Source organism: Chrysoperla carnea, chromosome 1, assembly GCF_905475395.1.
Source record: "Chrysoperla carnea chromosome 1, inChrCarn1.1, whole genome shotgun sequence".
Lineage (NCBI taxonomy): Eukaryota > Metazoa > Arthropoda > Insecta > Neuroptera > Chrysopidae > Chrysoperla > Chrysoperla carnea.
This window is the reverse complement of record NC_058337.1, coordinates 39,885,198-39,909,832: the sequence shown is the minus strand read 5'-3', so window position 1 is coordinate 39,909,832 and position 24,635 is coordinate 39,885,198. Positions and strand designations below refer to the sequence as shown.

Sequence of the window (24,635 nt, the reverse complement as noted above, 5' to 3'; positions counted from 1 at the left end):
AAAATCCAATTTGAAAACATTGGCGAGGCCAATCAAATACAGTTAAGTAGCCATATAATTTTTAAATTATTTATTCACATGAAAATATTTGACTTTAAACACGGACAACGATATGTAGTACGCAGGTCATTAAATGTAATCATAAAATCAAAATCTGTCAAGATCAACTCGAAAAAGGCCATTTTAGCATTATTTTTCTATTCGTGTATATGTTACGATAAAAGTACATAATCGATTTGAATTAATAATATCCGGTGATTGCTTCTAATATTTGCAAATTAAATGATCAAAGTGAATTATTAACAAGAAATTTGACTAATTAGAATATTCCATAGCAAAGAAGTGTACAAAACAAAGATTGTTAAAATTGCTCCCCCTCAAATGAAATAAAAATTTCAATCTGTAAAATCTGAAAAACCATAATGTGTTCGTAGCTCATAAGTAGGGTATTTGACCTGTAAGACAGCGAGTTCGAATCCCGCCCAGGTGTGTATATTATGGTATTAATGTCAAAAGTATAACTTAATTTCAATTAAGGTGGTTGTCTTTGTAATATAATTGTTTCTGTTATACAAAAAATTTAAATAACTTTCAATGACTATATCTCAAGAATGAAACGGTCAATAGTTTTGGTTTTTTTTAAACTCACATGCACAAATTCATGAATGTTCAGTTATTTTTTTGAAAATATCTTAAATCTAGTTTTTTTCTAGAATTAAAAAACTTGTTAAAAACATAAGAAAACGCAACCTTTCCTATGCTATCCATGTTAATTATCCGAACTTTAATTGTATTTAACTCGAGTTAGAGACGGTCAATCGACTTCAAATTTTTTTGGTTAATGTATTATTATATTCCTAATAAGTATACACAAATTTAGAATTTTCTGTACAGCAACCTTAAAATTAATGAAATGTGTAAATAATTGTAAACATCACACCCACCTGATTAATCTAAATATAAAATTATTTCAGTAAATTATTTTATTTTATGATTGAGTTGGTTTTTTTTTTTAAATTCCTACATTTTTATGAATTATATTATTGGTTGATAGTGCATATCATCTACAGAACGGTCCAAAAAAATTAATAAGTATTCCTTTCGAAAAAATAGTTTGAATTTTTATTTTATTATACAACTAGTGTGGTTGTTAGCTGCACCAGCTTTTTTCAAATTTGGGCTTGATAGGTTGAGGAGATTAATCCTAAAATTCTCTAGATACAATTTTTAAACTTCTCCTTCAACATGTTCTCACTAAAAACATTAATCAATTCAGTTCAAGAGGTATTAAGGGTGGGTACTTTTGAAATGAATTACACAATGTATTTCACTATTTCATGTAACTACATATCTGTAATTTTTTTTTTTAAACTATGTTCCATCAATTCGATTCATTTGTGACTTTAAAATGTAATATTTAATTAACAAATGAAATATATTTTTTTCTTAGGTGTCACTTTAGTGGTTGGTATTTAAAACCACCCTCAAAAAATATACTTCTGGTTTTGTACAGTTTCTAATATTGCAAAACTAAAAAATATTATATTTTAATTAGTTTTTATCGATAATCTTCAATAGATGCTGCTAAAACAAATGTTTACGTTCTGGTTTGTTACCTCTATTATTCTCTTACTACAGGGGCTAGGGGTGTGAGATTAAGTGTATGTTTTCATATGCTTAATCGGAAAGACAATTTGAACAATTTTTAATGATAACCCATTTTATCAAAAATGTGTTAGCAATTTTATTTTTGTTATACATCTGTTAGCCTTCCAATAATTTCTATCGAAACTCGTTTTGAAAATGTTTTCGCAAACCTTGAAATGATTTGATGATCTTTCACCAAATTACTTTTCGTTTTCCCATTATGAAGCGTCGGATGCTTTCTCTTCCGTTTTAACTTTTTTTCCTGTGCGTATTGCTTTTATAAGAAGGAAAAATCAATCTTTGTCTTTTTATAAGCTTTGTTTAGCTCATTTAAATTTTGGAGTTCCGTGCGTTCCACAAAAAAGAAAAAAAGTTCTTGGCTTTAAAAGTAACATTCCAAGAAACTGAAAGCTTTGGGAACTTCATTTCAATTTCATTTGTAGATTTCAAGTTATTTGTGTATCTCTTGAAAATTATCTTAAGATTTGTATTTTTAGTTTAGAAGAGCACAACCCGCAAAAAATCACAAAATATGATTATAAATATGATTAATGAATTGTATTCTTAATTTTTTCATGGTATTATGGATCTGCTTGAACTTAAATTCACGATAAACTCTATTCCTCTACGATAAAACCGCACGTTTATGAATCACGTTAATATCCACAAATATTAACAGTTATGTAAATGTAATTGGATCGTATATTTGAAAATGTTGCCTTTTTCTACATCTAAGAGGCGTTTGTTTAAATAAAATCATTTTTAAATAGAAAAGCAATCATCAAAAGTCTTAATTTTTTTTTAAATTATCGTTTTTTTTTTGTATTTTTTAAAATGTATTATCTGATCATTCTTTAGTTTTAGTGAATCATCCTGTATAAAAAATGGTTGTAATTATATTAAACAAGTGCAATATTCTAAATATTTTCATGCATATTTTATAAACAACAATACACTTGACCTTATATTTTATTTAATGAATGTAAAAGTTTATTATGTTCATCAAGATAATATAAATTTATTTTTATTTTTATCCCTAATCAGCTGAGGGTAATTTATATTATGACTTGATTTGTTATAAGTGCTTGAGACTTTCTTGAGGTAAATTTTTTTAAAGGTTTTTATTTCTATATCATGAAGCGCGTGGTCACACGAGCAGCATTCAATATCCTCAATTATTCAATATCTTCGCGCTAAAACTAGTAATAATTGACCTGATCTGTCATAAGTGCTTGATACTTTCTTGAGGTAAATTTTTTTAAAGGTTTTTATTTCAATATCATGAAGCCCGTGGTCACACGAGCAGTATTCAATATCCTCAATTATCTAATATCTTCGCGCTAAAACTTATAATAATTGACCTGATTTGTCATAAGTGCTTGAGACTTTCTTCAGTTAAATTGTTCTAAAGGTTTTTATTTCTATATGCTGAAGCCCGTGGTTATACGAGCAGTTTTCAAAATCCTCAATTATACTATATCTTCTCGCTAAAACGTGAATTAAAAAATCGTTTTTATGGTTCTTATATACGGTTAACCTACCCACTTGGACTACCTTCCATTATTTAGGATATGCAAAATAGTTTCTTGTAACTCTTAAAAATTTTATTTTGTACACTGTGAATGCAGGAAAATATTTTAATAAGATTTATTATTAAACAAATGTGGAATCCTTATAAAAGTTTAAATATATGAAATGCATTTTTATATACATTTTAATTTTAATTATTTTTAGAAAATTCTGGACTACTTTTATTGTAAGTGAAATTTCATTTAAACTTTAAAGTAAAATTTAAATTTAAAGCGTAAAATTTTATAGAATCTTATAACAAAAAAGAAGTTGTTGTTAAGTTGAGAAAAATAAAAGTATCGATATTCTTGAATTTAGACATTCGGGTGTCGAAATAAATCAGACAAATGTATCTTTATTAATTCTCCAAGAGGAAGGTAAAGCGAATTAAATCACAAAAGTTTTTACCTCAAAGCGATTTTTACCCCCTTAACAATCTCGCTGAGTATCCATGCAAAGTTAGCCGAAGTGAAGCACTCACCACTACACTTACTCTGCAAGTTTCTCATTGCTATGGCTGACATCGAAGGGGGAACAGTGCTACGATAGCTCTCAGGCGCGTTACAACAAAACTTTTGAACTAAACTACACAAATAATCACAAGAAAAGAATATACTCGCCTGCACTGGCGTGGATGCCTCGTGCTCATTTGAGATTCGTTGATTTGAGTACAAAAAAAAAACGCTTTTTTAGCTATGATAGCGAGGTTTCACTTTCTCGTTCCTAGCTCTACTTCGGAACTGTATGAAAGAGACTTTAATAAATTAGATTATATTTTCATGCTTAATTAAATCTTTAGTTTTATAACAGGCGTTGTTTTTAAATCCCTTCTTTCGATAAGAAATTCGGTTTATTTTTATTAAGCTAATTGCTTCTTTTTTTTTTAATAAATAAAAGGATGTATCTCTTAAATTTGTACCATTCTATACAATAATACCGTAGTATTACGCATTTAATTGATTTAAGGTAGTACCTACACGAAAGTGATATTCCAAGAATTTCTCAAAACTCAGAATATAAAATATTTAATTCATAATACACTTGCTGTTAAAATTAGAAGATGATTTACCATGCCATACATGAGATATTAGCAATTAAAAGTGACGCAATTTGTACGTGTACATGGGAGAAGTGTATAAAAATACACAAATTTACAAATATTATATTTATTTACCAATGAATGACGTCCACCATCTCTATGAAAAACTAATATAATGTAGAATACTATATTTAGAAAATATATAAATAAAAATAAAAATTATTTACCATATAGTTTCGATAAAAAACTTAAATAAATAACTCGTTTTAGCGATGATTTTTGTGGAAAAGATATGAAGACTAATGTTAAAGGCATATGTCATAGTGTGTGTGTTTATATGTATACTAGAAACAGTAGTGAGGAACTACAGTCTTGTGAAAATAATATATGGTATATGTATAATAGTCATAGCACAGTTAATGCACTGAATGATAGTATTAGTCTAAAACTTTTTGACTGGACGGTTGCGGAGGAACTACCTTAATTCTGATTTATTAATATAATTTCACGTGTATTGTGTTTTTTCAACAAACAAACAAAAAATCTTTAAAAAAAATTCATTCATTAATAATGTATAACTCTCGTGACAGTAACTTATTAAAGATTGAAACCACGCCCATATTATATAAACAAACAAAAAAAACCGTATTAAGAAAGACTATTGGGGATAAGGAAAAAGATTGGTGTTATTAAATTTGTAAATCTGATGTATAAAAATCTCGTGTCATGGTGTATGTGTTTAACTTCTCCGGAACGGCTTGCCGATTTTAATAAAATTAATTTGTACATTCGATAGGCATGAAAGATTATGCCGTAAAGTATTTTTTAACTCCTCTACCGCCTCTCTAAGGTGATGAAAAATCGAATGATAGTTTGTATTTGGAAGCCCCATGTAAATAATTTTATGGACAAATATGGATCAATGGCTAAAGTGTTAATGTTATTTAGATTTTCTTAACTTCATGTGGTTTATAATATTTACAAAAGAGAATACCAGCTATTATTCTCACAAGCAATATGTTAGGAATGTTTCTTTATAAATCGAAAATCAGAAACTCAAATAAATATTTTATCTTATGTTGTAAATTATATAGTAATACTATCTATAATTTAAATATGCATTAAGTTCAAAACTGGTACTGTACAGATTTCCTTATGTACACTGTATTAGTAGGAAAGGACATTTTGCTATTCAATCTCTATTGCCCTAGAAATAGGAGTAAAGTTTGTGTTTAGCGGGCATAGACGGACGATAAATTTTTAGGCAAATTTCTTTTCTATAATATAGTGGCTACTTGATCGCAAAACATGAAATTGACAGGCTATTAATCGGTTAAAAAATGAAAATTCAAAGAAACATGCTATCGAAATCTTATCTTGAGTCATACATTCTTATTTTACCTAATGTGTAATATTTTTATTACTAGTTTTTATATTAACAACTATTAATAGAAAAACAATTTTAATGGGTTTGGGAAGTATTCAAGTGGATCTGAAATAGTCAAAGAATTTAAAAATGAAAAAACTATGACCACCATGATTTAGTCACCTTTGCTACGCCTCAATTTGATTGCAAATCTAAAATACGAGTAATGGTGTTTGGAAAGAATTCCTAAAAGTAAAAATATCATACAGTGCATGATTTTTATTTTTGAGATAAAAATAATTACTTACTAACAGAAAGCTAAAAAAACTATCTACAGAAAAATTAATTTTTTTGTTTTATGAAGTTTAAAATATTTTATGATTATAAAATACTAGGTATAGGTACAATAATTATTTTTTGTTTTAAATGTTTTTATGATATCTACCAGCGTTCAAATAGTGTTTGTATGATTATTCATGAGTCAGTAAGTGGATTTAATTAGTCAACGAAATGAGTCAATGATAATTAAAAATCGTTTTACACAAAATTATATCCAGCTTTTTAATTAAAAATTTTATCGGTCAAGTGCCTACCAATCCTTATTCAGTTAGTGTTCAGTTAACGAAATTATACATGGGTAGATATCTGCTACTAAATTTGCCACATTACACATCAAATTGTAAAAGTAGACTTCAGCCCATAAAAGAACTTGAAAAGACGCCCGTCTTTTTCTTGTAAAAATGAATTTATATGAAATTTCTATAGCGATTCATGCAAAAGTTATCACTTTTAATATACTCCTTTTTGTCTAATTTGGAATTTTAAATGTCCTTACTATGCGTTATTTCTAAAGGCTCAAATCATTAGCCGTAAAAAACCGAAGTTAATACCCGTTTATGAAAGTGGAAAGACACGTGATGAAGTCTATGTCGAATTTAATGTACCAAAATCTACTCTTCTTAGAGTAATCCGGAATAAAGATAAAATTCAATTAAAATGTTCTGAAGGACAAGGAAAACTAAAACGTGTACGTTTATCAGGATATCTTGAACTTAAACAGCCTATATAAACAGAACAATATATGATTATAAGTAACCTGTATTGTGACCTCTTTTAATGGAACCGTCTCTAAATGAGACAGATAATTATTTATATCTGAATATCTGAGACATTGGTTAAGTGGAATATCTTTATAAGTGACACAAATTTGCAGATCCCTTGATGTCTCACTACACCAGGTTTCACTGTAATAGCAATAGGGTAGTGTACGGGGAGCATAGTGTATGAACGAAAGAAGTATGTATCTCAGTCTCTCAAAATAACTGAAGAACTGAAATAATCAGTGAAAACGATGTGTTTCAGGGATTCGAATGAGTTTCGTCAGTGCCAAATCAGTACTTCAACTTAGCTACTTAATTACCCCCCTCTTCTAATTCGATAGTTTTGAGGTTTTCCATATGTCTTCTAAAATGAGTCAAAAAATCTGTATAAAAAAATTCGCTTGTACAAATTGTTAAATAAAAACAAACAACAGAGTGGTACTAAGAAAGTTTCATAAATTGTTATTTACCACTAACTTTCGATAATAAACTTCAGCACATAAGAAAGTAGCAAAAACTTGAATGCAGCCATCCATCCGTAAAGAAAAGTGGTTTGGTACCCTAATAAAATGGATTGCTTCTCCGAAGTATGATCATCATATTTGATCCTTTGTAAAATTGGTATAATGTATTCTTCTGGTTACTTAAGATCACAGTTTTATTCTTATAAAATACGGCATCCTAAGAAAATTATTATATAAATTTGATGGAATTAAATAATTTAGGCGCAAATCACTTGTGTTGAATTTACATAATTCTCATTTAATTTAATAAAAGATAATTTTATGTGTGCTCTATATATTGCAGAAAGATTGAATGATTAAATTTGTATATTCATGGTGTTTACTTAGAAAAAATATGATAAACATGAATGGTTCATCGTCCATTTAATTGGTATTTCATCATAGTATCACATTTTTAACAAAAAAATTGTTCGTTTTTAGTGTTCTGTACTGAAAAAACGGAACACCTATGGAGCCAACTCTTTGCCTTTCAACTTGTTGATAATCCGAATGATACACAAGACCTTGCACTTAGGTTTTCTACTTAATGATGCGACACGAGTAAGATTTTGTGACTCTTTCGATAAAGTTTTCCGATATACGCCACCCAAGTTTTCCGAATCACTCGTGGTAACTATTTACAATGTCTACAATCCGAGGAATATTTACTTAAACATTTTTCCGAATTTTTTCTATAATACAGTAGTAGTTTGATATCGAATTTGTCATATTACGCATAAAATGTAAAACAAAACTTGATACCATGACAAAATTTGAAAGTGAAATTAAAATTTGTTCAAAAAACGAAAAACTTATAAGCATTCAATGATTGTTGCCATCTCATTTTAGCAAAACAAAGTTTTTTATGTATATCTATGGTGATATCGGGCAATGGCGTCATTAACCTATATGTCCCTCTCTGTTTAATTGGGAATTTTAAACGATCATATTTTGCGTACTTCAAAAAAGAACTTCCCTTTTCTGCTCGTGTAGTGAAAATTCTTCTCCTGAAGTAATAAAAAAATTTAGTCAACATGCCTATTCTCCACGAGGAGATAGTAAGAAGAAAATTAGGAATAAATTGTTAGTAAGTAGGAAATTGTTACCAATTCAAATAAAATAGTATAATAATGAGAAGAAAATTCACCATATTTCTACTGATAGGAATTCATAAATTGTGGATATACCCATTTAAATAATACCTTGATTAAATTATCAATGTTAATTATTAATAAGTATGAAATAAAATATAAAAAATTAGTCATACTTTATTTATTTGCGTCACCAAATCTTTTCAGTTACGCGATTGTAAACGAACTCGAATCAATATCATTCCAGTAAATACAGAACTCGAATGCCATTCATAATTCCACTTGATAAGAATGTTATATGTACCAATACTATCCTTTTATGTTGCATTAAAACGATACCCCCCCCCCCCCCAGAGTTAGTATTTTAGCCACCTTTTTGGATGATTATTTTGCCATTCAATACGAATTTTTAATATACGTTAGAGTTCTATCAAACCAAAGTGGCATTGCGAAAGAGATATATAAGTATGTACACTTATATCTACACTCTCTCTTGCTCAATGCCACTTTGGTTTGATAGAACTCTATCAAATGATAAAACACATAATTATTAAATGCAGGGTCGATTGATATATTAGCATATTATTCGTACTATATAAACCTTTTTTCAGAGAGAAATGTTGTTATAACCGATTTTGTTATAGCCGATACATTCATGACTAACTCAGTATAAATAGTTTAACTTTAAATAATTATTGTAATTGAAGTCCTTATATAACATTTCAATGTTTACTTTTACACAGGGAAAACCACCGTTATTATTTTATTATATTGAATGAGAAACTCGAGTGATTTTCCTTGAATCACAAAAATAAAATATGCAAAGTTATTATTAGCTATTTAATTACATACAATTTGACAGTCGGAATATGTATTTTTAAATTGTTCCTGCTAAGAATGAACTAAAACCAATTCAAATAGGTTTCGAACAAAGTCTACCAGAACCATATCCGATAAAGCAAGTATAATTGTATTTTCTAATTTTTAATTCGTTTACGTTATAAAACTAAAAAAATTGTTTTATGTCAGATTTAATTTTTTCTTTATAAATTATAGCTCATATTTTATTCTGATGTATGAGCTATATTATTGTTAAGTTTCATTAAAATCCATTCAATAGTGTTTTCGTGAAAGCGTAACAAACCAAACAAACATGCTTACTTTCGCATTTATAATATATAGAGATAGGGATTAGGTATTGTTAAGTTTTTATTCGAATCCATTCATTAGTTTTTGGGTGAAAGAGTAACAAACAAACATTCTTACTTTCACATTTATAATATATAGGGATTAGGTATTGTTAAGTTTCATTCAAATCCATTCATTTGCTTTTGGGTGAAAGCGTAAGAAACAAACAAACATCCTTACTTTCACATTTATAATATATAGGGGTGTAATAACAAAATATTTTTTCATTACAAAAAAAAATAGCTCACCTACTACGAACCTATTGTGTTTTTTAACGTCCTTCGATTTAACTTTAAAAATATATTTTTTAAATAATTTAAGTAGTAAATTCTAAAAACAAATAATTATTATGATAAATATAGGAATTGTACCTCGTTAGATGTTTCTATTGTTTCAAGGTATCGTATTATAATATATACAGTTAATTATTGGGCGTTTTAGTTATTATTAGTTGTAATAAATATGAATATTAAATTCTAAATAATTTTCTTATCAATGATAAAACTGGTATTTAAATTATTTTAATAAACAAGAAGAGTCAAGCATACGTGAGTCTCATGATATGCCTAGTATTAATTTAAACATGTAACTTTATATTGAATAGCATGAATCTGGTATTTCAAGCATTAGTACAATAAAATAAGGTTCTAAAAATTATATAGTACAAAATAATTTTATATGATAATAAAATATTAAATGTTAAAACTGAGGTGCTCTCTTCATGCACTGAAGTAATCTATTTAGTTTGTTAAGGCGCTAGACTCTTTTTTTACTGTCAACATCCCTATATATTATAAATGTGAATGTAAGGATGTTTGTTTGTTACGCTTTCACGCAAGAACTAATAAATGGATTTGAATGAAGCTTAACAATAATATAGCTCATACATCAGAATAACACATGAGCTATAATTTATAAAGAAATATTTAAAAAATTTAATTGAATCTGACATCATAAACTGCTATTGCTATAAAAATAGTCAATGTAAAACAACTCATGGGTATCTTTTCTGATATACTCAATAAATTATGACTATTTTATATTTAAAAAATAGAAAACCGTACATATATTTTACCTGTGTAAAACAATCCCTACCATTATTCCGAGTGTTATGGAAAAGAGAAAAGTGAGAGCAAGGGAGGTGAAGGCTATAACGCAGTGGCAGGGGCGTAGGAGCCGTATGGGCAGGGTGGGCAGCTGCCCACCCAGGAATTTCCCTGGGTGGGCCATGCCCCTTTGTTGAAGAGATTAAAAATTTTATTGCTCTATTAAAATTTCGTGTAGGATAATTTTAAGAGCAAAACAATAGTTTTTCACTAACAATTGACCTTTCTGCCCACCCAGCAAAAAAAAAATTTCGAACCTGCCCACCCAGCAAAAATTTCGTTCCTACGCCCCTGCGCAGTGGTCTCTACCAATCTTTACTTTTAAACCCAGCGAAGCGGGCGAATATCAAGCTAATTTTTTCATATAAATATTACATGCATGTGTTCTAGGATGAATAGCAATCATGGTTTTTTTGTAAATATTAAAAAAAATTAATTGACGCACGTGATCAATAAATTGAAACATTTAAAAAAATTAACTGGAAAATTTAAAATTTCTTAAGTTTTAATAATTTTGTCACTTAGGAAAAAACACATGTGTATAAATTATTAGTATTAATTATTGGGTAATTTTTATTTTCCATTATTAAATAGTTTTTGAATTATTTGCTTGATGGATCATAAACTCTTTTTTGCAATTATTTAACTTACAAATTGATTCGATCATTTAAAATTACCTTTAAAAATATTTTAATAGTTTTGCACATACTGTTTCTTCATTTTGATGAAAAAATAATCTGATGAAATATTTAGAATGAAATTCGATGTTTAAAAAATAAAATGTCAGTTAAAGCAGGACCTTTAAAAAAAATGCCGTTTTTTAAGGATCATCTTTTAATTGTGTAAATGCATTCCTATCTCATGAATGCTCTTTATAAGCAGGTAAATTTTTGAATACTCCTTACGGTGTTAAATTGCGTTTTTAACATATCAATTCTATATTGAAGTGTTTTTAATGGTATGCTTATAAGGCAAATTTTTCTTGAGATTAATTTAGAAAACTAATTAATATTCATTAGTTAAACACATGACAAATATTTTCTTATAAAGAAAATTATAGCAAGCGAAGCTTATTTTTCCATAAAATACATTTAAATTTATGAAACGAATAGCATTTGTGTTAAGAAAAAAGTTTCTTCATTTCTTCTATAAGTGATTTTCTCTAAATCTTTAGACATAAATATTTCAAGAACGTATGTATCAAAATATTTTACTTCTAATTTTCGTCTAATTTTCCCAAGTTCTAACGGAATTCACTCTTAAATTTTGAAACCCCAAATATTTCCACTCACTCTTTTTTTTAGGGAACGTCCTTAAATAAAGGTGTTTTTTGTTGTTCTAAAAACATATTACGTTTATTAAAATAATGTAATTGTAGCTCTTTTGTCACTTAGGGCCATTATGTTATCGTTTTTATCCTTTTATACTTTTGGGATCTGTCCTTTTTATCAGATTTTTAATCAGTGAGAATGATTGGGAAAAATACAAAATTAAAATTAACCAACCCTTCTTAAGCAATGAGAGTGAAATTATATAAAAAAGTTAATGGATAACTATAAATCCAATCTGCCTCATGATGATCAGGATACAGTCTCACCTCACCTTTTGTGGTTTATTATTCAAAAGTCGCGTTCAATTATTTCATTGATCAGTACAAATAAATTTTATGTTGATGACCTTTTTACAAATGTTTTGTACGATTATAGAATTTTACTCAGATGGTAAATGTATTTTTCAATGTTGATTTTAATTTTAGTATTGATCTTCTCTCTTAACACTGAGTCAGTGTTTTTAGTTTTGAAGAACATCATACAATCATCAAGAACATTCATACATATATGTGTATTATAATTTATAACGCGAGTACTGACTTAATAACCATGACATAGATATAGTGATAAATAAAATATCATGTAAAAATGCAAATTATTTTTACAATATTGTATGTAAAAATAATAATACTTTTTTCGTTCATAAATAATTCATGTATGTAATGTAGTTGAATTTGAAAAATAGAATATTTTTTTTTATATTTAAATTCAGTTTTCATCACTGAAATTATTTAACACTATTTACCATAAATCAACCATATAGATCCAAATCATTTTCCAATTAACGTGGATAAAATAATTCAAAACTTTTCATAAATCATCAGAAAAAAAAGACGCTTTCAAGTCGAAAAATATAATAATTCACTATATCAAGACATAGTTCAATTTTTTATTAAAACAAGTGAAAACAAACAATTGACTGAGTTAATTGTTGAAAAACCATGTATAGACAGTGTTGAATACTCTGTCATAATACACATACATACATGCCACACATATGTAACTGATATTCCAATATTATACATACTATAGAATTTGCGCTCTCTCGGGTAAATAGTGATGTTTACGAAAAAATGTTTCAAACAAAAGTTGTATATTTTTTATAACTAACATTTTTTACATTTAAACTTTTGTTATATCTCTAACGGTTTACAAGATGGGTCCTACGGTCCTACCCAAGACCCAATGAACCTATGTTGCTCATTTGCGAACTCGACTTCACTTTTTACGTCCTGAGTACGCTGTCAAAATTTCAGCTTGATATATTTGTTCGTTTTTGAGTTATCGTGTTGACAGGCGGGCGGACGGACAACCGGAACTGGACTAATTAGATGATATTATAAACACCTATACCAAAATTTTGTGGGTAGCATCAATATTTTTAAGCGTTACAAACTTGGGGCTAAACTTAGTATACCTTGATATATTTCATATACATGGTATAAAAATTAGCTAGTTTCTTTGGGTTATGCTTGGCCGCCTTTACTTATGTCTTAACCTGAACCCACTCTTTCAATCGAAAGTAACCGAACCCTTAGCATTGAATTTTCTGGATTGTTTGAAAATAAAAAAGCGAAAAAAGTAGATCATCTTTAAGATAGAAATAACTTTAAGTATGAAATTCTGTAATTTTACGGGGTAGGATGGATTCCCGAGTAGTAATTCAAATCAGGCAGGCCGAAAGTTGACCCGGGCTCAAGCGTTACACAACTTGTCCGAAACTGATCAGATTTTCCACATCCAAGCCGGATAGAACCTACGGCCAATTGGATCAGACCCGGATTAAAATTTCTACTCGGGTTTGTTACTTTGAGACGACTCTTGTACAAGGAGGCCGTACACTCGAGATACTTAAACAAAATAAACTTGTTTCGAAATTTGCGTGACCAAATAAACTTATTGGGAGGAATTTGATTCGCAAATTTCTGATTCTGGTCTTTTTGAATGTCTGTTTCCCCCCTCATAACGCTGGGTCACATTATCCACAGGCTTACAAATATACATTCACAATTTCTACCACGCCACTTCTATAAATCAAATTAGACAAAAACTAAAATGAAATTGGCAACGATCTGGGAACGTCACGTTTCCTTGTACGGGACGTATTTATAACTAACCAAATATAGCTTTTTTTACTCTTTAATGTGTTTTTTTTTCTCGCAAACTACAACGTCAAATTTTTAACCATAATTATTAATTACCAACGAATACATAAATCTAAATGTTGTAATAGACGAACCATCTTAATTGGCTACGTTTGTCGATGCGAGTGCTCAGATTTACTAAATGATATCCATGCATTTTGCACTTCCATCACTTTGACTGCCTGTAGTGATCTTTAGTCAATGCGGGAAAACGTATTTGTATTCATCGCTCGAACAAGAAAATTGTGTTGTCTAAAACTACTATTATAAATTTTACTTTTCTTGAACTACAACATTAATTTCAAAACAATTTTTGTTTAAAAACTGGAAAATATGTGTGTTTAATGGCCTTAATTTGATGATATCATATAGTAGTACCAACATTATCGCCATTTATATGGAATTCAATAAACGTTTCAATAATTTGTTGAGTACTTGACATAGTTTGTTTTAAATATAATATAATATCTACACACATGTAGATAATATATTATGGTAAATTCTCAGTGGAACTTGCTTTCTTGAAGTTTTCAAATATTATTTAAAAGAAATGCATACCAATTTTAGGACTGAATTTAAATATTAAAGTAATTTCAATTGCAAGGTTAATATATTGCAAATATTTAAAGGTACTTGTCAACAGTGTACAGAGTGTTCTATAATATCTTCTCACCAGACAATAATCTTTATGAGTTTTTAAATACTTCTTATTAAAGATGTGAACATCTTTATTTTTTGTTAAAATGAAATGTCACAGATCTTTAAACCATTTGCACTTTTTATGATTTTACGTATTAACAATAATTAAAAATCATAAAAACATATTAAAAACACAGTTGATAAAAATTTAAATGTCAAATTCAATGATAATCTGTTGTTTAAATTCATGAACTTAACCTCAAAATTTCCCATTTTTTTACAAAAGTTCTATCTATTGAACTCTGCCAATTTTTCCGACGTTACTGAACAGGGAAGAGTCCATAAACTATGACAGGATTCGAATCGAATTTATCCAAAGCATCTCTGAAGTTTTAAGGAAATCTTCAAAAATACTTTTGTAGGAATGAGTGTTAGGTAAAAGTTAACAAAACACAGTTCTTCAAAAGCTCATAAGTTAATCATAATTCTTAATCAGTCAATGACTCTAAAAAAGATCATATATCTTTACAAGGTCAGATATATTCAGAAGTCTTCCTAAATAGGAAGATTAAATGAAACAAGTGGAAACAAACAATTGACTGAGCTGATTGTTGAAATACCATATATAGGCAGTGTTGACTACGCAATCTTTTGTATTTTTACGTCATGTAAGTAAATACAGATAGCCACTCCTACATAGCCACACATACATAACTGATATTAACTGCTATATAATTTGCGCCCTCACGGGTAAACAGTGAGTTTTACGAAAATATGTTCCAAACAAAATATGTTAATCCTGGAAAAGTCTTCGATAAGATGAAAAAGATTTCTTTCGGACTTAATAATATGATAATGTATAATTATGATATATTCCCAACACAGGAATGGGACCGATGTCCGAAGCGTACACCATGTATATATGATAAACCATGTACACATTACGCAAAGTCGTAAATTATTACAATAACAATTTTAAATTTTTTTATTGGTTTATTTGGTAATTAAAACAATGGTTTTGTAAATTTTTAAAATACATAATTGGTATGCAGTGTGCAGTTAGGTATGCAGTTTTTAAACAAACAAAATTTGTCATTTATTATGACCATAAGCTTGTATTTTTACATTGGCAATCAACAAATTTTTGTAAAGTTAAACAATAGTTGACTACTTATATGAGTCAAAAACTAAAGTGTGTTAATGTCATTAAATTAATGAAACGAAAAAACTTTTTGCCATAACTACGATATTTGCAATATTTTAACTTTTGGAAAAGTAAAAATAACTCTGCTAAGCCTCTCTTCTATAATTGAAAGTTGTAATATAATTAAAAATTATGACATCAGCACCACCAGATGCAAATTTTCATTGTCCACCCTTCAATATTAAATTTTGAGGAATTTAAAATTTACTTTATCTTAAAAAAAGGCATTTGTAAATTTTCATAAAGTGCAGGTATTATTCGTTAGGCAACGATTTGTCCATGTTTGTCTACCCTTCAATTGTAAATTAGGATTAAATTAAAATTTGACATCAGCACTTTATTACTTATTATTATCATTTTGCTTTTACAAAAGTATGTATACTCAATGTCACAAAAAATGCTCGTTTTAAAACATTCTAAGTGTTACTATTATAACATAACATATGATGCGTACGCTTAGAATGGTTTTAACTGTGGCACTTTTTCTGACAGTGAGTGTACATAGTGTAATATCTTGTATGATAATACGGAACCCTTACAGAAGCGAATCCGACCCCCATTTGATCGGTTTTTGAATAGTTGTTATATTTAAGTTAATTATTAAAATATAGCTTGAATTCATTTCAATATAAACAAAAATCCAGCCAATAGTGTTAAAAAAGTATACTATCACTTTTATACCAAGTATATGTAATATACAAGGTATACTAAGTTTAGTCCCAAGTCCGTCCGTCCGTCCGTCTGTGAACACGATAACTCAAAAACGAAAAAAGATATCAAGCTGAAATATTTTCAGCGTAATCATGACGTAAAAAGTGAGGTCGAGTTCGTAAATTAGCAACATAGGTCAATTGGGTCGTGGGTCCGTAAGTTCCATCTTGTAAATCGTTAGAGATAGAACAAAATATTAAATGTAAAAAAAGTTTCTCATAAAAAAATAAACCACTTTTGTTTGAAGCATTTTTTCGTAAACGTCACGTGAGGGTGTAAATTAGGCGCAAATTGTATAGTATGTATTATTTGGGAATATCAGTTATGTATGTGTAATGTGATAGAGTCATCAACACTGTCTATACATGGTATTTCAACAATTAACTCAATCAATTGTTTGTTTGCACTTGTTTTATATAAATTGTGGAGTAATTTTTTATGTGTTTATATAGACTGTTTACGAAGGAAAATTTACATTGGGAATGCTGGAGTAAAATTTTATTTTTGTCATAATTTTATTTGGTGAACAAAATGTTTCCAAACGATTGACATCTGTATTTTGTAAAAATTTCGATCTGGAAGTGCTGATGTTATAACTTTTAGCTGTGTCATACCTTTCAATTAGAGGCCGGACAAACGAAAATTTTGAGTAGCCAAACGAATCCAATCTACATTTTATGAAAATTCGCATTTGGAGGTGTTATTTTCTCGGAGCTAATTAGCATATTGCATATTAAATGTGCTTGCTCTTTATTATGCTTGTCTTAATGAAGAAATCTCGGTATATAAACGGCCGCTGCTGTTCATGATGAAATTTTGTGGGATTTTCATCGGAAAATTCCGTACGACATAAGGACGTTTCTCTTCGGTTAAGCCTTTTAAATGATAATTAATACGCATATTACATATGAACAATTTTTAGCCATGAGCTCAAATCACTTTTCTACTCTCACTCCAATTTGAAACTTGAAAAACAACATTTCATTAATACCTAATAAATATAATTTTCTAAAGGCCATGACGATCAGAATTATGGAGGATCTTTCCTAATGTTTGAAACGAATTAACTTCCTTAATTATAGTAATTAATAACATTGAAATAGTATTAAAACAAAATGACATAATAAATAATTACAATTAAATTTATCTTTGCAAATATTTGTAAATTAATTATAAATATTGATTAAGTTTTTTACTTTTTTTTGTTAATTTTGCATGTTTTAATATTTGCATGTTTATTTTATTTTGCCACAAACAAATTATATAGCCCGATAATATTTTAACACGAGGTATCAATCATATAAAGCGAATTCATCGTCGACGACAAAGAGAACGAGAACTTCGATATTCGTCATCAGAAGATGATCTTGATGACGAGTATGATGAAGACGACGATTTGGTAAGCGAAGTAGAGATCTAAAATTGTGTAAATAGGTATTATATAAGTCCAGTATATATTGAGTAGTCTGCTAGAACCAATATTTTTAATTAATATTTTAGAATTTTATTTCGTCTGTAGAATTGCTTTTAAGATGTTGAAATAATTAAATTAGGCATAAGAAAAATTGTATTCTTACTTTTCGTCTAATTTTGTCAAGATAAATCATAATTTAGGTTCTAAACGGTTAGAGATAGAATAATTCTTTAAATTAGAAGGTTGATCCTCATTAAAAAATAACAATTTTTGTTTAAAACGTTTTTTGGAAAAACGTTAGCTTTCGGAGAAAATGCGACTCATAAATATGCCATTATTGCATTTAATCGAAAGAAAATACACTTAAAGTTTGTCGATAATTGTAAGTCGAAAGTCGTGGACACAGGCGAATGTCCTCTATTGCAATTGACAACTTTTTGCTAAATAATTTTTTAAATTTTAAGTGTTTTTCCATCTTTTACCATTTGGGATCTAAGATTTCTATTAAAGAAACTCAAAGAACTAGGTCCAATCTGATGTCAGAACATGATGTCCCTCATCAAAGTCTTCAACTCTTGTTTAAGTTATTTTTTTATTGGTTAACTACAAAACGAGATACATGTTTAGGTGTAAATATTAAAATGGCCCACCCTGAATACCTGAAATTCAACTGCTAATCGTAAATCCGTAATCGACATTTTCATTTTCTGCGGTCAAATCTGGGGTGGAAATTCCTCAAATTTACAGAATTCATTTAAACGTATAATTACATACAGAAAAAAATTAAACCTTTTATTGAAAGTTACTAATTTGCACGTATTTCCTTAAAGTAAAATAAAGTTACGAAGTTGTGCAAAATAGTGAACTGTATGAGAAATCTGAGCTCGTCCTGTCGGTAGTTTATTGGTGCTATGTGTATATGAAAAGAAAAGTTATGTTCACTTGGCCAGTTTAGCCGAGAAGATAATGAAAATTATGTAATAAAGGCAGTTTCCTGAAAGATTCTGTAAACTGTAATATTTTATTGTCAAATTCCCAAAATTTACAAATCCATGAATAAAAAAAAAAAAGACTAAATAAATAAATTTTTGCTTATAAAATAAAAAAAAATACAATATTTTTCTCCTAGTTTTTCTATTGAAATAAAAATTCACTTCAAGGCCTCATTTTTTTATGTATCATGTGATTATAACAATAAGGTCGAAAACGTATATAGAGAAACGTGTAGCTAAATGATATGTTATTTACATATTATTCTGATATACTGATAATTTGCTATGTATATTAATTTTTATGTTATACATACAGAGCGCTAAGTACACATAATAACATCCTGCTAAGTAATTACAAGTATTATAAAATTATGAAGCTTAATTTCTTAAGACATATTTTTTAATATTTATAATCTACATTATTAGACTTAGATTACAAATTGCTATGTTAGAAAATCTTTATTTAAAATATTTGGCATTATCTAATGTTATATTTATACAGTTTATTTTTTGCTGTTTTCAAAAACACTGGCTGAAAAAGGGTTGAAAAAAAGATACCAAATCTAAAAATAATACATTTTTTTAACGTCAGATTTTATTCTAAAACTCAATTATTTAAAAATCGGAAATTCGATTAATTGAAGGGTTTAGTAGGGATGGTACTAAACCTTGATATTAAATTGGATAACAAATAACAATTGGATGTTATTTATCTTTGAATTGTAAGTTTACCTTTTTGGTATTTGAAACGCTTTCTTCAAGGCAGCGAAATTATCTCTTGAGTCAGCATTACCTCCTATTACGCCTCCTCCCCCTTAATTTATCGAATTTACGATTTTTCAAATGAATTTCGCAACTAAACCTGACGTGATATAAGTTATTTGATATATTACCCAGTTTCAGTGGGTAAAAATCAATAAGAAGCGGTTAGAAAAACCTTTGTAGACCCTGTTAAGGGACTACGTTCAGCTAAGGCGACTAAAGGTAATAGTTATGTTTTGTTTGTATAAAACTAACTTTTATTGAAAACTAATTTGGTTAAAAATTGCAAACGATAAAAAAGTTACAGACGTTTCACTTAAAAATGTACCAGAAGTATCTCCGGAACTGTTAGACCGACTTGGATCAATTGACAAAGTTCAGCCATATCAGCTGTATGTAACGCTTTAATTATTATAAATGTATTTTAGTAGAACAAAAACAACATAATATGAATGCGAAAATTCGTACGTCTAAAATTATTCGTCAAAATGCTAATTTTGATACAAAGAATCGAAAATTCATCAAGTGAACTCTTAACGGTTCTTTTTTGATTTTGATACGATTGCTGCTGTCATTGATAAATTGATAAATTATTACAGAAATCGGCGATAAAAAAAATTTGTAAATAGTTTTTTGAATCTCAATGATTGGAAATTTGTGAATGTGGTACATCGAGGATTAACAACTTATAAATTCGGAATCGTGATAAGATATTTTAGAGTACAATACCAAATTCGAATTGATTTTCTATTGGTGATGATTCTAAATAAAATGCTCTTCATTGAAGTTCATTAATACCAACAGGCAAACTTGTATTTGTTAATGCTTATATGGGTATGTATAAATATTCGAGACGGTTAATTATCTTTAATACCGAGGAATCAAGTAATCTTAATATAAATAAATTTATTTGATACTCATCTTGAGAGATTGATGTCTGAAGTTAGACGTCAGAAACCAATATCAAAAATTGGCAGTACATAGTCGGTGTGGTACTGAAGTCGTGTGAGTGCGACCCCTGTAGTCCACACGACTAACTTCCCAGAGAGGAAAAAACATTAAAAAAGGCCTTCATAGATTATACTCCGAACATGTACTGTAGCTTATGCTGAAACGATCATTATCTCCATAGATAAATGATGTGTTTATCCACTTTTCAGATTCTATTTATTCAGTTTTTCCCAGTTTTTTTATTGCCATTAAAAAACGGCCCAACTAATTCTGAAGAAAAACTCTACTCCACTGCTCTTTCAGCTTATAAATTCGCGATTACGCTTCGAATAAGCCCAGTCACGTGTTAGTGTCATAACGGGTTCGCGAGATAATCGAGGCGAAAGAATCGGAATAAACATACGCATATACGTACACACACAGACATCACATTGAAAAGGTTTGATTCGGATATTGCGGCCTCGAAACCGGGGAAATATGTAAAACTGAAGATTTTCAAAATCCGACCCATTACATTAATTTCCTCTGGGAAGTTAATAAAACATCCACCCTACAAAAATCAAAGTCAAATTATTGACAGTTCTTTAAAAGTACCTAAAAATCGCCAATTTTTCAAGAATAGCTTAGATACAAACATTTTATCGATTATCGAAAACTTGTAAAAATCTATACTAAGAAAAATTTTCCACTTTTTTTAATAAATCTTCTTGAATGGGGATTTCTTTTTCCCAACAATTATAAAAGAAATTGAATATTTCAATAATTAAACAGGAATTTATTTACATATTTTTATATTTTTATTAGAATTATGCATAAGTTTTTAATTCAAATAAATGGCATATAAAAATGACCTTGAAGAAAATATTAATTCTAAGGTAATTTTAATATGTTATAAAACCCATTGAAGCGAACATGAAAAAATTTCCTCTATTTAAATTTCCCCTATATCATTTTTTTATACTATTATATGATAAAACAAGAAGCGTGTCACTATGTATCAACTATACAACACGTTTTTTAATTACCAATAACCTAATGCCATTTTTTCATACCATAAAATTCTCAAAGTTCAAAATTCAAATGTGTTTGATTACTTGCAAAATTTTATTTATTCCTTTGGTTTTTTTTAAAATAAATATTATCATTTTTTTTATTTAAAAATAGTCTCATAATAATAAACAAAAATATTAGCGAAAAACAAAAATAAAATGAAGTGAAGAAAAAAAACATATTGGCATAATTCCAAATAGAAAAGACATCATATTTTATAGTCAGTCAGTCATCATATAAATACAAAACGGATATAAAAATGTGACCGGATGTGACTCGTAATTATATTCTAATCTAGTATAAAAAACCTCATCCTAAAAAACATTGTGGAACTTTGCTTCATTAGTTTAGAATCTATTATAATCAATTCATATATGAATTTTTAAATTAATAAATTGAATATTGTTATCAAATTTATCTTTATAATGTGGGATTCCACATAATGCCTGAGAGTACCAAGTAAACTTTAGTGCTTGTTGTTCATTAAAGACACTTTCATTCATATAAATCCACAGATCTGTAGTAATATGATATATTGAATATTCAGATAGGTTACATTAACTGTTACTGACCAGCGATATTGGCTAACCTTCGGCTTGATGATTTCATTGTTATCTCATGCACGTTTCAATTCATAAAACTTAAATTTTTCGCTTCGCGGAGGCTATTTTATATTTATGTGTTTATGTTTATATTGTGGTATATTAAATGTAACGTTTTGCCGAAAACATTTGCTGCAACTAATGTGAACCTTAATTCGGTTTCCAATCCGTTTTCTAAAATGTCTTGCTAGTTCATATTGGCTCATGAGATCCTTGAGGAAATGATAAAAAATACGTTTTATCTTTCGATTATTTAATTTTGATACTTTCATCTAGTTTCTAGTATATGCTAGTCCAAGAAAGATAATGATAACACGTTCATTTCACGGTTTAAAAGCGATTAATTGGTATCAATTATTATAATCTAAAAAAAAGTTATATTCAGTAACTTTTCATTTTACTTCATATATTTTTTTCAGTAAAAGTATCTTAAAAGAGTATTATACCAGGGTGTACTAACACTATTTACTATCCTAGAAAACATTCTGAGGAAATCTTGAGATTTTGAAAATGTCAGGAAATGGTCAGATAATTGTAATAGATAGTTTTTATCTCCAACAAGGCATTCAGTAAAATCATAACAACAAAATCTTAATAGAAATAGAAGAAATTTCATGGTATCAACTCTATCTCCATCTAATAGCTAGATAACTGGTAGATTTAGTCCCTTATAATTTTCCTGTTGGCTAGGCAGCATACTTATTTTAATATTCCAGATAATACAAATTTTAGGACTAACTATCGTAAATAAATAAATCTTATTAATATCGATTACCAATGTAAATTAGTGTATTATTTAAAAGAATTGTTCATACTGATTTAATTTGTTGGTAAAGTAATATTTTTTTGGTACACTTTGTAATATTTATTTTATAATAAAATAATATAATGTAATATGAACTTTAAATATAGAAATGAAGTAATTAAATATTATAATAATAATAATGACTGAGACAACATTAAAATGTCCAAAGTAGTTACAAGTCTATGTGGCTTTTATTGTATCTCTGTTTATATTTCTCATTTTTCAGAGTAAACTAATAAATGTGAGTCATTGAGTTATGAATTAAGAAATAATATTAATAATTATAATTACAAATAAATTTTATTCAGATTTTTTTAAATTCTATGAAATATTTCTTCATTTGATACCACTTATTATAATGTGTTGCTGATTGATTAAATAATGACTAATTTCATAAATTTCTTTGGAAATAGTTCCAACTTTTTGTTTCTTAAAGTTTTAATTTAATTATGCCTTTAAATTATCCCCGAAATATGACTCCTCATTGGAAACCATTTTTTAGACTATGTATTCTTGGTAGCCAGGAGCCATTAAAAAGTGAATGGTTGCATGAAAGGTATAGGTCGTTCAAACCAAAATGACATCGAACAAGAGAAAGGATAGATACTACACTCTCTGTTCGGTGGTGTTTTGATTTGAATGACCTAAGACTGGCTACACGCCAAAGCCAGAACAATTGAATCTAATCATATAATAACTCTTTTAAGAGTTGAATGCCACTAAAAGTTACACTTCCAAAATAAATGTTAAACTCAGTATAAGAAAAGGTACTAATAGTTTATCGTTGAAAACATTAAAACTTTTCGATAATAAAGATACTACAAGTGGCATCCACTGTTAAATAAATAGAAAAACTAGAAGCTTACAATGCTCTCGGGCCAAGGTAGGCTTTTTGATATGATAATCTCGGATGTATTTTGTCATACGTTGATGACAATTTATAAATTTTATTACAGGGATATTTAGTTTCGCAAGATTTTAAGTTTTTTTTATTTATTTTTTATTAAAGTTGTAACGACATAAACTTAGAATTCTGAAATCCACTGACGTTCTCTTCCAATCATTACCTAGATGATCATGATAGCAACTTTTGCCTATTACGCAGGAGCATTTTATGATCCATGCAATATGATTTACTTAATCGCAAGTTCACAAACTTAATATTTTCAATCTTGATCTAAAAGGAGCTGCCCCTCTATGCAGCTTTTGTAAAGCAATCCAATTTTGTTTAATTGAGTACATTTTGTTAAAAATTTTCATGTTTTTCTCAGTCTTTGTTATTATTTTAAAAAGAATTGAATTTTGAGCGTTTAAAATAATTTAAAAATATTTCTGTTATATGCTTCCTAAATATGTGGATAATTATAGTCAGGCTCTATGCCTTTTTCTACATGGGTGAGTTTAAAAAAAAATTATCAAAA

At 28.4% G+C, this 24,635-nt stretch overlaps 1 protein-coding gene across 3 annotated transcripts in view; it reads left to right on the top strand.

The window, feature by feature from the left end:
- The window catches only part of LOC123290868 (moesin/ezrin/radixin homolog 1), a 71,394-nt gene that overhangs the window by 42,410 nt on the left and 4,349 nt on the right, over nucleotides 1-24,635 (top strand). Inside the window, exon 1 of one of the 3 annotated variants that reach the window (XM_044871218.1) lies at nucleotides 12,142-12,150. The exons of the other annotated variants lie outside the window; for them this stretch is intronic. The gene's annotated coding sequence lies outside the window, so the exon portion shown is untranslated. Of the gene's footprint in view, nucleotides 1-12,141; nucleotides 12,151-24,635 lie in introns of those variants that run through there. 3 annotated transcript variants of the gene reach the window in all.